General features: G+C 47.2%; 1 protein-coding gene across 2 annotated transcripts in view; it reads left to right on the top strand.

The window, feature by feature from the left end:
- The window catches only part of FBLN7 (fibulin 7), a 57069-nt gene that overhangs the window by 3082 nt on the left and 38435 nt on the right, over positions 1 to 15552 (top strand). The window contains exon 1 of one of the 2 annotated variants that reach the window (XM_018054801.1): positions 10199 to 10203. The exons of the other annotated variant lie outside the window; for it this stretch is intronic. The gene's annotated coding sequence lies outside the window, so the exon portion shown is untranslated. Of the gene's footprint in view, positions 1 to 10198; positions 10204 to 15552 lie in introns of those variants that run through there. 2 annotated transcript variants of the gene reach the window in all.

Genomic DNA, 15552 nt, shown 5'->3' with positions numbered 1-15552 from the left:
TTTGACTGTCTACTCCCATTGGATACATTGCTTTTTGGAGTTTATTGGGGGAAAAATGTCTTTAGTGTACATTTCCATGATTTTAACCATAGAGCTATGCTCTATATTTGGCCATCTCCACCACAGTCAGGAGACAGAACGGTTCCACCGCTCCAAAATGACCTCATGATGCACTATGTAGGCACGTGTCTGCCCACCTCAGCCCCTGGCATCACTGACCTATTCTTCATCATTATAGTTTTTCATCTTCATAATGTCATATAAATGGAAGCAAAAAGTACATAGACTTTTGATTCTGTCGTAATGTATATAAGATTCTTCCATGTCATTCCGGGAATGCACGGTTCCTTCCTATTGCTGGGTAGTGCTCCACTCTGTGGACATATCACAGTTTGTCAGCTCGGCCATTGAACTTAATGACTCCATGCTATCAATTCCAATTTTGGGAGACTATGACGAGAGCTGCTATAAACATTCCCCATACAGCTTTTTGTGGAATGTAAACACTCATTTCTCTTGGGTAAATATCTAAGAGTGGGATTGCTGGGTCATTTGGTAAATGTATCTTTAACTTTGTAAGAAGCAGCTAGGCTATATTCCATTCAGTTTTATCATTTTTCAGGATCTTCCCTGGTGGCTCAGATAATAAAGCGTCTGCCTACAATGCCTACCATGTGGGAGACCCGGGTTCAATCCCTGGGTCGGGAAGATCTCCTGGAGAAGGAAATGGCAACCCACTCCAGTATTCTTGCCTGGAAAATCCCATGGATGGTGGAACCTGGTAGGCTACAGTCCACGGGGTTGCAAAGAGTCGGACACGACTGAGCGACTTCCGTTTATCATTTTACGTTCCTACCAGCAATGCATAAAAAGCTTAGTTACCCTTCATCTTCACCCGCACTTAATATTATTAGGTTTGTTTATTTGTCTCCAAGTCACTCTAATGGGTATGGAATGATGTCTCCTTTTGGCTTAAATGCCCATTTCTCTAATGACTGGTAATACTGGCGTCTCTTCATGTGCGTCTTTGACATTGGGATAGTCTACTGGGTGAAGTGTCTATCCAGACCCTCTGCCCATTTTCCAAACAGGTGGTTTGTTTTCTTATGGTTAAGTTTTAAGTATTCTTTATAGATTTTAATTAGAAATCATTTTTTCAGGTGTGTGAGTTGCTAATATTTTCTGCAGCTTGTCTTTTAAAATTTTTATTATTTTTTTAATTTTTAAATTTTGTATTAGAGTATAGTTGATTTACAATGCTGTGTTAGTTTCAGGTACACAGCAGAGTGATTTAATCATACATATTCATATACTGTTATTTTTCAGATTCTTTTCGCATATGGATTATAACAGAGTATTGAGTATAGGGGCCATGCGCTACAGCAGGTCCTTGTTGGCTGTCTATTTTATATAGAATAGTATGTGCATGTTAACCCCAAGCTTCTACTTTATCCCTCCCCCCTCACTTTTCCCCTTTGGTAACCATAAATTTGTTTTCTAAGTCTTTGAGTTTGTTTCTGTTTTGTAAATAAGTTCATTTGTATCATATTTTATTTTTAGATTGTGCCTGTAAGTAATATCCTACGGTATTTCTCTGACTCCACTTCCTTTAGGGGGATAATCTCTGGATCCACCCATGTTGCTACAAATGGCATTATTTCATTCACTGCAGCTTGCCTTAACAGTGTCTTTTCCAGAGCAAAGGTTTTTAATTTTGATGAAGTCCAACTGATTAATTTTTTATTTTTATAGATTTTGCTTTTGGTTTTAAGTCTAAGAACTCTCTCACTTCGGATCATTAAGGTTTTCTTGAACTTTTTTTTCTAAAAATTTTATAGTTTTGCTTCTTTACGTTTTGATCTGTGATCTGTTTTGAGTTAATTTTTATATAAAGTGTGAAGTTTATGTTAAGATACATGTTTTTAAAGGCAATTCTCAGTTGAAGGGGCTTCCCAGGAGGTACAGAACCTGCCTGTGAATGCATGTGGGTTCATGTGGTTCCCTGGGTCTTGAGGATCCCCTGGAGGAGGGCACGGCAACCCACTCCAGTATTCTTGCCTGGAGCATCCCATGGACAGACGAGCCTGGTGGGCTACAGTCCCTGGGGTCTCAAATAGTTGGACATGACCAAGAACATACACATGTACATACATGGCATTTTAATATTGTTTTCCAGTGACATGAAATTACATGTCTTTCCATTTATTTAGATCTTCCTTGATTTTTTTTCATCAGTATTTTAAAATTTTCAATGTGAATATGCTTTGTTAGATTTAAAATCTAAGTATTTCATTTTTGGACCTATTTTAAGTAGTATTAGTTTTAAGATTTTTTCATTTCCGATGCTATATTCCTAGACTACGGAAATTCAGTGGGCTTTTCTATGTTGACATGGTATCCTGTGACTTTGTGGAACTCACTTATTAGCTATAGGGATTTCTTTTTGTAGATTCTCTCAGATTTTTTACATAAACAATCAGGTTATCTGCAAATAGGGGCAATTTTATTTCTCCCTGTTTTATACACGTGCTGTTTATTTATTTATTTAGCCTGATTACACTTATTAAACTTCCAGTACTGTGTTGAGTAACAGAGCGGACATCCATGCTGTGGGAAAGATGTGCTCAGCTTTTTTGTCTGTTTTTAAATATTTTATTTATTTATTTATTTGGCTGCACTGGGTCTCAGTTGCAGCATGTGGGCTCTAGTTCCCTGACAAGGGATGGAACCCAGGTCCCTTGCCTTCGGAGTGCAATGTCTTAGCCTCTGGACCACCAGGAATGTCCCGCATTTAGGTTTTTTAATGTTAAGTGGGATGCTAGGCTGTAGGTCTTTGTAGAAGCCATTTGTCAGGTTAAGGTTTTATAGCCATAGCTTAATAGAGTTTTTATTATAGTTCAGTTCAGTCAAGCAGTCATGTCTGATTCCTTGCAACCCCATGGACTGCAGCTCACCAGGCTTCCCTGTTCATCACCAACTCCCAGAGCTTACTCAAACTCATGTCCATCGAGCTGGTGATGCCATCCAACCATCTCATCCTCTGTTGTCCCCTTCTCTTCCTGCCCTCAATCTTTCCCAGCATCAGGGTCTTTTCAAATGAGTCAATTCTTTACAACAGGTGGCCAAAGTATTGGAGTTTCAGCTTCAGCATCAGTCCTTCCAATGAATATTCAGGACTGATTTCCTTTAAGATAGACTGATTGGATCTCCTTGCAGTCCAAGAGACTCTCAAGAGTCTTCTCCAACACCACAGTTCAAAAGCATCAATTCTTCAGTCCTCAGCTTTCTTTGTGGTTCATCTGTACATGACTACTGAAAAAACCATAGCTTTGACTAGACAGACTTTTGTTGGCAAAGTAATGTCTCTGCTTTTTAATATGCTGTCTAGATTAGTCATAGCTTTTCTTCCAAAGAGCAAGTGTTTTTTTAATTTCATGGCTGCAGTCACCATCTGCAGTGATTTTGGAGCCCCCCAAAATAAAGTCTGACACTCTTTCCATTGTTTCCCCATCTATTTACCGTGAAGCATGGAACCGGATGCCATGATCTTTCTGAATGTTGAGCTTTATGCCAACTTTTTCACTCTCTTCTTTCAATTTCATCAAGAGGCTCTTTAGTTCTTCTTCGCTTTCTGCCATAAGGGTGGTGTCATCTGCATATCTGAGGTTATCGATATTTCTCCCAGCTTGATTCCAGCTTGTGCTTCACCCAGCCCAGCATTTCGCATGATGTACTCTGCATATAAATTAAATAATCAGGGTGACAGTATACAGCCTTGATGTACTCCTTTTCTGATTTGGAACCAGTCTGTTGTTCCATGTCCAGTTCTAACTCCTGCTTCTTGACCTGCACACAGATTTCTCAGAAGGCAGGTCAGGTGGTCTGGTATTCCCATCTCTTTTAAGAATTTTTCAGTTTGTTGTGATGCACACAGTCAAAGGCTTTGGCATAGTCAATAAAGCAGAAGTAGATGTTTTTCTGGAACTTTCTTGCTCTTTTGATAATTGAATGGATGTTGGCAATTTGATCTTTGGTGCCTCTGCCTTTTCTAAATCCAGTTTGATCATCTGGAAGTCCACGGTTCACGTCCTGTTGAAGCCTGGCTTGGAGAATTTTGAGCATTACTTTGCTAGCATGTGAGATGAGTGCAATTGTGCAGTAATTTGAGCATTCTTTGGCATTGCCTTTCTTTGAGAATGGAATGAAAACTGATGTTTTCCAGTCCTGTGGCTAGTGCTGAGTTTTCCAGATTTGCTGGCATGTTGAGTGCAGCACTTTCACAGCATCATCTTTTATTATTGTGATGATATTATAGCATCATCACAGCATCTTTTATTATAAATGGATGCTGAATCTTATCACATGCTTTGTCTCTCTAAACTGATATGATCTCGTGGTTATTCTTCAGTCTGTTATTAAAGTGGATAATGTTGATTGACTTTTTAAAATTTAATTAAAAACTTTAATTGTGGTATAATTGACTTAATTGTGGTATAATACATTATAGTGTCATGTGATTATCTAATTTTGAAACCAGCCTTGCACTCGCAGATAAACCCTGATTGGATCATGTCATCTTATACGTTGTGTATATTTCTGGATTCTGCTTGCTTATGTTTTGGGAGAGTTCTTGTACCTGGTTGCAGGGGTCAGCAAACTATAGCCCATGAAACATACCCAGCCCACTGGTGCTCAGACCTGGCCACGCTGACTCCCTTACAGGTCACCGCCGCTGCTTTTTGCACTACTTCCGTACAGGTGAGTAGTTGCAACAGATCCTCTGTGGGCTGCAAAGCTGGAAAACTTGACTCTCTGGCCCTGTTTCTACAGACAATTTGCTGACCCCTTGTCTGTGCATCTCTTCTCCTGTCTTTGCCTGCGTTACAACAGATCCTCTATGGGCTGCAAAGCTGGAAAACTTGACTCTCTGGCCCTGTTTCTACAGACAATTTGCTGACCCCTTGTCTGTGCATCTCTTCTCCTGTCTTTGCCTGCGTTACAACAGATCCTCTGTGGGCTGCAAAGCTGGAAAACTTGACTCTCTGGCCCTGTTTCTACAGACAATTTGCTGACCCCTTGTCTGTGCATCTCTTCTCCTGTCTTTGCCTGCGTTACAACAGATCCTCTATGGGCTGCAAAGCTGGAAAACTTGACTCTCTGGCCCTGTTTCTACAGACAATTTGCTGACCCCTTGTCTGTGCATCTCTTCTCCTGTCTTTGCCTGCGTTACAACAGATCCTCTATGGGCTGCAAAGCTGGAAAACTTGACTCTCTGGCCCTGTTTCTACAGACAATTTGCTGACCCCTTGTCTGTGCATCTCTTCTCCTGTCTTTGCCTGCGTTACCACGATGACACTGGCTTCCTAAAATGAACTGTGAGTTGGCCCCTTCTTTCTGTTTTCTGGAAGAGACTACGTAGAGGTGGTGTCAGTTCCTCTCACGGTGTTTGATAGAATTGACCAATGAAACCATGTGGGCTTGGAGATTTCTTTTCTGGAAGATTCTTAACTATGAATTCAGTTTCTTTGACAGATACAAAACTTCTTCGGGTAGCTTTGTTTTTTTCTTGTGGGGGGATTTTTGGTAGTTTGTGGCTTTCAAGAAATTGTCCCATAGTCCCCTCTCTCTTTCTCTTGAGGCAACTATTTTCAAATGCCCTGGAAATTATTCCACATTTCTACATAACTGATCTTCTGTGATGACAGATGAGCACTTTGTTCCGTTGTTCGGTACGGAGCCATGTAACCTACCATGATTTCGTTCTTGGGTCACTTTTTGGTTTTCCTCAAAGTTTTTCTCCTTTGCCCCATCCATCCTCTACATAAGCACAAGAGTTTCCAAAAATCTCTTTCCTGGTCCCTATTCTGCCGGGCTCCTTGCCCCTGGATTCCAGTTTTGCTGAACCTTCTCTGGGCTCATAGCCCTGCGGCTACCCAGGGACTTTGGCCTGGACTGGAGTTTACGTTTTCTGGATCATATGCCTTCCTCTTTCTTGGCTTCTTCCTTTGTTTTTTTGAACACATTGTCAGGAAAATGATGATTTAATTCACCATCCTTGTCCTTCCCGAGTCACTTTCGTACTGTAGATGTTACACTTGTCCTTCTTTGAAACTTTAAAGCAGACAATGGTAGCAGCATTATCCCCACGCTGTAGACAGGGAGCCTGATGCACCCGAGACAGTAGCAGCTGAATCCTTGTATTAGGATCAAAGCCTGAGGGAGGAGCGAGAAGGGGGAAGGATGCCCCCAACCACCGAACCCCACTGACAGAGGCGGAGGGAGAGGAGATGGCACGGGTTCAGTACCTCTTCCCTGGATGAGATGAAGGGTAGAAACATGGAAATCTGAACACATTCCATCCTGGTGTCGTGTTGTTATCAAGCAGGGTTCTTGGCCCTCCCCAGTCAACAGAAATTGACTAGAGAGCAGAGAAGCCCAGACAAGGCCTTATGGGGCCCTGCTGCAGCAGGCGGGATCAAGAGCAAGTGGGAGTGGGGAAGCTTGTTCCTTATATGGGGGCATAGGCAGGAGTATGGCCAGGGGCATGTGGGAGTGGTGGCTTAGGTGCTTTGCCCACCCCTCTGGTGGTGTGGAGTGCAGAGGGCATACACAGTACCCTGCTTTTGCTCCAGGCTCCTCAAAAGTGGCAGTTGGGCCTTTTGGTCTCTATACCCAGAATCTGCCCCAACTATGCATGCACGCAGTTATTTTTAGTCTCATACAGCTTCTTTGTATTTCCCTACTCAAGGAGAGATGTGTCCAGCGCCGCAGGGTCCCAGGTCCCAGCCTGTCTCAGTTGTGGTCAGTTTATCAATGTCAATTCTGTTGCCAATTTAAACAGATAGCCTGGGGCTGCCTGGAGCCTTGGTTGGGATGGATTGTTGTTCACTTAGGAGCTCAATGTGAAAGAATACCGTGCTTGATCAGAGAGGTATCTGCCATGCTCGTAGCACCAGGAGTATTTGCCAACCCTGCTGCAGGGTTTTATAACCAGTCCTTGTATTAGAGGGCTTTCCAGGTGGTGCTAGCGGTAAAGAATCCAAGTGCCAAATGCAGGAGAGACAAGAGACGTGGGTTCGATCCCTGGGTCTGGAAGATCCCCTGGAGGAGGAAATGGCAGCCCACTTCAGTATTCTTGCCTGGAGAATCCCATGGACAGAGGTGCCTGGCGGGCTACACTCCATGGGGTCACAAAGAGTCAGACACAACCGAGCAACTGATCACCCTGTTTTAGAAGGATTCGTGGAGATGAACCACAGCTACCAGGATGTGTGAATCATTCAAATCGAAAATGAGTTATTTCATAAAACACATATTTGATGGCTGCCACGGTCCATGGGCTTCCCTGGGGGCTCACATGGTAAAAAATCATGTGATCGATATGTGGGAGACCTGGGTTCAATTCCTGGGTCAGAAAGATCCAACTGAAGAAGGGCGTGGCTGTTCACTCCAGTATTCTCACCTGGGAAATCCCATGGACAGAGGAGCATGGTGGGCTACAGTCTGTGGAGTTGCAAAGAGTTGGACACGACTGAGTGATTGACACTTTCACTTTTATGACCCATTCACCGAGACCCAAACAGACAAGGATCCTGCATTGGTTCTGATCGAGCTGCTCTGGGTCTGGAATTGGCTGACCAGGTCACCAGTTTGAGCAGGACTCAGATCATCTGTTCTGCTCACGGGCTCCAGGCTCCACTCTCTAGGCCTGGGCTCCTCTTGGTCTGTGGACAGCTGCTGGGTTAGCCAGGGCTGGGTGGTCCAGGGTGCCTCTGTTTCGTGCAGTCCCCCATCCTCCAGCAGGCTGGCCTGGGCTTTCCGCATGTTGGAAAGTGGCTGAGGGCTAAGGCCAGCAGGATGCACCAGGCTTCTTGAGACGCTGTTCTGCCGTGAAGCTAACATTTCGGTTTCAGTCAGGCGGGCTGGGGCCAACAGATCAGGAGACAGTGCCAGGGAAAAGATAGCATGTTATTAACTTAGAGTTCTTGAGAGAAGGAGGTTACAGAGAAAACATCAGGCAGAGAGAGGGATGGAAACTTTGGGAAAGCCTGTACTGGGGGCCTTGAGACGGGGTAAGGACACTAACCGAGTTTGGACTGGCTAGTTGGAATAATGTGAGCGAGATGGCAGTATAAGGCTGTTCCTAGTTGTGTGCTGATGGACCCTGGGGTTGTTGGGGGGCCGTGGCTAGGGTGGGGTGTTCAGGGGGGTGGGCTCAGCTTTGGTTGGCTTGCCACCTAAGGTGTGCTGGGCATGGGCAAGGAGGGTATTGTGCTGTCTGCTGCCTCTAGGAATTTGCTACCCAACCCCCACCCCCCGTGGAACAGTCCATGCCAAGTCACACAGCCCCAGATGTGAAAACATCAGATTCAGAGACTAGACAATAAGGTTAATCCAGAGCCAGCCTTGGAACTGGTATTTCGCTTCCAGTGTGTTCTGCCGGCCAAAGCAAGTCACAAGACCTGCCCGTGTCCGGAGATGGGAAAACAGACGACCCCCTGGATGGGAAGACCAGAAGAGCCCCTTGCAGGGAGGGCGAGATTGCCATTCTGCAGGCCTGCATGAGTACTGGTCCAGGGATTCACTCCCCACAGGCACAGGGTTTAGACAAATGGATGGGCTCAGGGTGAGGATGGGTGACCGGAAGGCCATCCTGGCATTTCCCCTTTCTCCAGCAGCCTCCATCTGCCCTCGGCACCTTCAGGAGTGTGACTCTTTCCCAGGCCTGTCAAGGACTGCCCTGATCGCAGTGAAGAGCAGAGATCCCTGTGCTCCGCTGGGGCAGTTTCTAGCCCTCAAGGGCACTGGTCAGTACAGGCTGAGGGTGTGGACCGGAGGTGACCAGCTGGGGAAGGAGGCAGTGCACTGGGTCCTTGGGCTGGGCTGGAGTCTTCCAGGTAGGAACTGATCCCCTCCTAGGCCTGCTCACCATGGCGGGTCCTGTTTGACACCTGCTTTGATTCTTGGCATAACCAGCCAGTGGCTGTGGAGTGCTCCCCCTGCCGCTGGGGCAGCAGTCCTGCTTACATAGGGCCACCCTGACCTGCCTCCTTGTCAGCTGCCCCAGGAGGAGTGTCTGTCTGCTGAGTGGCGCTGGAGGCTGGACGATGCCCCTGATCAGCAGGGACAATGGTGGGACTGCCAGGGTTCTACAAACTTTCCCCAGGCTTATGCAGCCCTGGGGCCACGGGGCAGACTCCCTCGGTGGATAGAGCTTTCTTTGTCCTTTCAAAGTCTCCACCCAGTCTTCCCTGCTTCTTTGGGACTGCCTGAAACTTAAAGTAAGGACATCACAGACTTTTTCATTTAAAAGAAAATTGTCGTTTAGTTGTTCAGTCGTGTCTGACTCTTTGCGACCCCATGGACTGTGGCCCCCGAGGCTCCTCTGTCCACGGAATTTTCCAGGCAAGAATACTGGAGTGGGTTGCCATTTCCTTCTCCAGGGGATTTTTCTGACCCAGGGATCAGGGTCTCCTGCACTGCCGGTGGATTCTTTACCATCTGAGTCACTAGGGAAGCCCGTAACACATGAGTACCTGTAGGCAAAAAAAGACAAAACACAAAACCACTTTCAGAAAAACATCAGACACTTTCAGTCACTTACACTGTAATGTGAAACCATACAGACTTGTCAGTATCAGCTTGGCGCTCTTTCTCTGACTGCATGATTAGAGGTTTTACCTTCCCAGAAGGAATCTAGCTAGTAAGATAGTGTGCTCATTCAACAAGTATGTCCGGAGAGCCTGTCCTGCCAGGTGATGTCCTGGGTCTGGGGAGGCAGCCTGTCTGTGTTCTGGCTCCCACTCTTCCTGGCTGAGTGACCTGGGGCAAGTTCCTGCCTTTTGTGAGTCAGTGCTCTCCTCTGAGATCCCTGTCTCTTGGGGCTATAGGAAGGACAACGTGAATGACACTCAAAGAACAGATCTCAGTACGTGACTCGCCAAGCATGCAGAGAAAAACCAGATAGACCTGAACGCATCCAGAGGCAGACAATGCAAATGGGGTGTGTACTGGAGGGAGGCCAGGAGGCTGCCCTACACTCGGTAGGCAGGTAAGGGCTCTCCAAGAAGGGTGCTTCTAGTGAAAGTAGAAAACTGACTTCCAAGGACCAGGGCCAGAATCTGGACAGAGCAAACGGCCAGTGCACAGGCCCTGCGGTTGAAATAAACTTGCTAAGGTTTGTGGAAACTGAGGGCTTCCCAGGTGGCACCAGTGGTGAAGAACCTGCCTGCCAGTGTTGGAAACATAAGAGACACGGGTTCGATCCCTGGGTCAATGGAGAAGATCCCCTAGAAAAGTAAATGGCAACCCACTCCACTATTCTTGCCTGGAGAATTCCATGGACAGAGGAGCCTGCGGGGCCACAGTCCACAGGGTAGCAAGGAGTTGGACATGACTAAAGCGACTTAGCATGCCGCACAAGGTGTGTGGAGAAACACAGAGGTCTGAATGTTGGAGCCCAGAAGGTGTCCTATCTGGGCACTGTTGGAGGTGGCAGGGCTTGAGCACACAATGTGGGAAGCAGAATAATGCTCCCCTTTCCAAGATATCTATGTATGTTCTTACCCAGGAAATCTAAGAATCTTACCCTGATTTTAGCCCAGCAAGACCCATGTTGGAGTTCTGACCTACCAGACTGTAGGATAATAAATGTGTTGTTTTAAGTGGCCGGGTTTATGTTGATTTGTTAGAGCAGCAACAGGAAAAGAATCCACCCTGTCAGTGACATGGAGAGGAGTTTGCCTTTATTTTCATGGGTGGGGAGCCACTGGCGGGTGGAAACAAGGAAGTGATGCAGTGTGGCCTCTGACATCTGTCTTCAGGAAGCTTAGATTGCAGCAGGGCCCGGGAGGAGCAGGTGGGACACAGGTCCAGGACAGGATGGTTTTCATCTCACGTCTACCTGCTCACCCAGAAATGCTTGGGATTTTTCGCTAGGGAGGGTAGAAACATCTGAAAGCACACCACGTCTGTTATTCAGCCCTTTGCAACTGTGCAGGTGATTTTCTCTAAGGGCAGGACTTCCAAAGCCCCTCCTCTCACGCGTGGCCCATCCTTCCCTCACTTTCTGCCTGTGTTGGTGGCCAAGACCAGGCCCCCGTCCCCCTCCACCTCGTTGCATCAGCCCCAGGAGACCAGGTCAGATCCAGATAATTCGCTTTCACAGGTCTCGGAAATCTGGGTTCATGTGTGAATGTGCACACACCTGGGCCGATGTTCCCAGAAGGGTCTGTGCACGTGTGTTGGGAGGGGACTGCCAGGGCACTGAGAGGGTCCTCTGGCAAACTGGGGCCTCCTCTGAGCCCCTTGTCCTGGTTCTTTCGGGCTGAAGAAATGGGCAGAATGTGCTCCTCAAAGGATGGACTGGACACGATGTGGCAGGGAAGGTAGCCCCACCATCCATCAGCCAGATACCTTGAGCCTCAGTTTCTCTAAGCTGTGAAATGGCTGGGCCATGGTGCCCAGATATGTGGTGAAACACCAGTCCCTATGAAGCTATTTTTTAGATGTGATGAGCGTTAAATTGTAGACTTTGAGTAAAGCAGGTTACCTTCCATAAGGAGGGTGGGCTTCATCCCAAAGACTGAGGCCCTGGGAGAAGGAGGGCATTCTGGCTTCAGACAGCCTTTGGATATGCAACACCAGCTCTTCCCAGGTCTCCAGCCCCCACACTGCAGGAGCCAATTCCTTAAATCTCTCTCCTTCTCACTCTCTCGCTGCTGCTGCTGCTGCTGCTAAGTCGCTTCAGTCGTGTCTGACTCTGTGCGACCCCATAGACAGAAGCCCACCAGGCTCCCCCGTCCCTGGGATTCTCCAGGCAAGAACACTGGAGTGGGTATGATGTGTATATATTGAGTTGGCCCAACAAATTCATTAGGGTTTTTCCGTAAGATGTTATGGAAAAATCTGAATGAACCTTGGGGCCAACCCAATACAATTGGTTCTCCTTGATTCTGTTTTTTCTGGAGAACCCTAAGATAACAGCCTGCCCCCTAAAGTGCCCCCACTTCCCCCAGAAGTGTCCTTTCTTTCCTCTTCAGTGTGGTTGCTGGGTCAAGGTCACTGGGATGAGAGAAGTCAGGGAGTTATAATCTGCTTCTGATTTGGTCTAAAGTTAAAAAAAAAATCTTTCAGAGAAAAAAAACACGTGTGAATTCTACATGACTCACATGCAGAGGGCCTCAAGCCTTGGCTAGCAGGCACACGCTTGGCAAGTGCGCTCTATCCTTTCACAGACCTAAAGTCATCAAAACATCTGTGTTCCCATTAACAACATGCTGACGTGACGCATAGCTGTGGCTTAGAGGAAACCAATGCAAGACAGCCCATCCGAGGTCCAAGGGGTCATCTGCACCCGCCTGGAGGGGCCTGGGGTTCTGTTGTCACTGAGGTGGCTTTTAGAAATAGTCTCTTTGCCAAGACTGATGTGAGGATGGCCATCAAGCCAGGTCACGTGAGAACAGAGCCTCAAGGACACCTCCACCCACCAATCCAGCATGCCCTGGCACTTGAGTGCTTTGAGAACTGGGCTACTTTGTAAACTGAGCCCAGATGGCAAGGAGGCCTGGATGGGGTGGGAGGGTCCACCCACCAAGTTCTGGCACGGGCTTGCAATGAGCTGGGGACACAAACTGTCTTTGTCTGTGTCCAACCCTGGGCCAACAGGTGGGGTCTCTGAGCTGCTTAGTCTCCCAGGAAGAGGAGTGTTTGACCTCTGAAGTGTCCCCACCAGATCCATCAGAATCAACGTTGTAACAGGATGAGTTGGAAAGAAGATAGGCAAGACTTTTCCTGGACGTGGCGTGGGGTGGATGGGTACAGATCTGTGACCTCCTTGCTCCCAGAAGCCTTAGACTCAGCCGCCTACCACCTGGCTGTCAACATTGGCTAGTGTGTTCTGGAACCATCTCTGCCACCTCCACCCCAGCTTGGAAAGAGCGGGTGGAATGACTGCTGTTGCTACTCCTCTCTCTGCTTCTGGTCTTGTCTGCAAACATCACTCTTGATGTTTAAATTCACTGGAAGGCCAGTGCTCTGAAGGAGAGTTTGATACCAGAAATGGGAAATCTTGATTTTTTTCTCCTCGAGGATAGGAGAGTTTCACTGAATGTCTTTTCTTGATCCCATTACAAATAAGTTATTAATTCAAAGAAATAAGAACTAATTTTCATTATTTATTGTCAATGGCCTATGCCAAGCATAGATGGAGACCAGTATTGAAAGGATGCAAATGTAGGTCATTTGAGGAGCTCTTTGAGAAAAATATTAAAAGTGAGGGTCCTAGGGACTTCCCTGGTGGTCCAGTGGTTAAGACTGGGCTTCCAGTGCAGGGGGTGTGTATTTGATCCCTGGTTGGGGAACTAAGATCCCATATGTGCACAGTGTGGCCAAACAGTAAAAATTTTAAAAAGTGAGGTCCTGGAAGAGACCTGGGAAAGTGGGGGCCCTAAGGTAGGCCCTCCTTCCTTGGTGGAGACCCCTCTTCTTGTCGGCCCCATCCAGACTTGACCTTCACCCAGTCACAGCCTTGGTGAGCCTTCCCACCTAAGTGGGAGATTCTTTTTTACAGTTAGGCTCTGGGACCCTGAGATGGGAAGCCAGCAGTCACCATGGCAGGGCCAGGCTGAAATGCAGGGGGGTGACACCAGATGGTCCAGCCTGTTTCTTGTCCCGCAGCCTCGCAGGCCCTTGAAGCCCCTCAAAGCCCCCTTGCGTACAAAGAAGGAAATGGTCTGTTCCCTTGTGTGGCTTCTCTCGGCCGAAAGCAGATACTGGTGGGCGTGGGAGGGCAAATGGGCAGACAAACGGAAGCGGGCTGAAAGGAAGAGAGGAACAGAAGCAGACTGAGGTGCAAGGTCTGACTTTTGCTCTGCTCACCGGTGTGGAAACAATGCCACAGCTTGGCGCCAAGAATAAAGAGCTAGTGCGGGGCCTGCCTCCGAGGTCCAGCAACTGTCAGGGGACACTTTTGCGTGTGTGAGTGTATACCTGATCCAAATGTTAAAACCACACTAAACGTGAACAGTGGTTGTCTGTGCTCATGGGACTTGTCCTTTGTTCTGATGTGTTCTTCAGGATTTTGAGTGGTTTTGCAGAAAGTATGCTTTATTTTTCTGACCAAGCAAATTGACAAAGTTTTCTCAGTTTGAAAAGGAGGGATGCTTAGGTTCTCAGCCCCCACCACGTGACCTCATTTGTCCCCATATGCCCATATAATGCAGACCTCTTGAGCCCTTGACTCGGTCTGAAGGTTTCTAGCCTGTCCCTCTGCTCTGCAGATGAATTCAGTTATGCCATTGCTGAGGTCCCTACAGGTGAGAGATTTTAAGCGTGGCGCCCATGGGCTCCATTTCTAGCAATTTGAGATCAAGGAGCTGGCCTGTTAGTAGCAGCTGCTGCATAAATCCATCAAACCTCAAGCAATCATTCTTTCCACTGCTTTGGCACCCCGGTTTTGCCCCTGCCAAGCTAGCTTGCCAAGAGGACAAGGATCTCCCGTTTTTCCCCCTTGTGAACTTTATTGTTCCTCCCTCTCCCAGTTTTATTGAGATAAAATTACATAACATGATATAAACGAGTGATCGCATTGTATTAGTCCAAGACATGGGGCCTCTGCAGTGACTCTGGTGCTGAAGAATCCTCCTGCCGGTGTAACAGATGCAAGAGATATGGGTTTGATCCCCAGGTCAGGAAGATCTCCTGGAGGACGAAATGGCAACCCATTCCAGTGTTCTTGTCTGGGAAATCCCATGAACAGCAGAGCTGGGCTGGCTGCAGTCCTTGGCGTCGCAAAGGGTCAGGCACGAATAAGCACACACGCGCACCACAGAGTCCAAGGCATATGCAAAATAATGACTTGATACACATATATAGTGTGACACGGTCACTGCAGCAAGTCTAATCAGCATCTCTCACCCCACATAGTTGCAGCTGTGTTTCTCATGACGGGAGCTTTTGAGATCTATTCTTTTAAGGGACTTTCCTGGCAGTCTGGTGGTTAAGACTCTGTACTTCCAATGCAGGTCCCACAGGCTGCATGGCCCCAAAAAAATCTACTCTCATCAACTTTTAAAAAATTCATTATTTACCTTTGGCTGTGCTGAGTCTTCATTGCTAGTGGGCATTAAAGTTGTTCGCATGTCTTAGCTATTGAAAATAACACTGCAGTGGGCATAGGGGTGTGTATAGCTTTTCAAGACATAACTTTGTTTCCTTTGGAATTGCTAGATCATCAGTTCAGTTCAGTTGCTCAGCTGTGTCCAACTCTTTGCGACCCCATGGACTGTAGCATGCCAGGCCTCCCCGTCCATCACCAACTCCTGGAGTTTACCCAAACTCATTCCATTGTGTCGGTGATGCCATCCAACCATCTCATCCTCCCTCGTCCCCTTCTCCTCCTACCTTCAATCTTTCCCAGCATTAGGGTCTTTTCAGATGAGTCAGCTCTTCACATCAGGTGGCCAAAGTATTGGAGTTTCAGCTTCAGCATCAGTGCTTCCAATGAATATTCAGGGCTGATTTCCTTTAGGATGGACTGGTTGGATCTCCTTG

This window comes from Capra hircus, chromosome 11 (genome assembly GCF_001704415.2).
Source record: "Capra hircus breed San Clemente chromosome 11, ASM170441v1, whole genome shotgun sequence".
Lineage (NCBI taxonomy): Eukaryota > Metazoa > Chordata > Mammalia > Artiodactyla > Bovidae > Capra > Capra hircus.
This window is presented reverse-complemented; position numbering and strand designations above follow the sequence as displayed.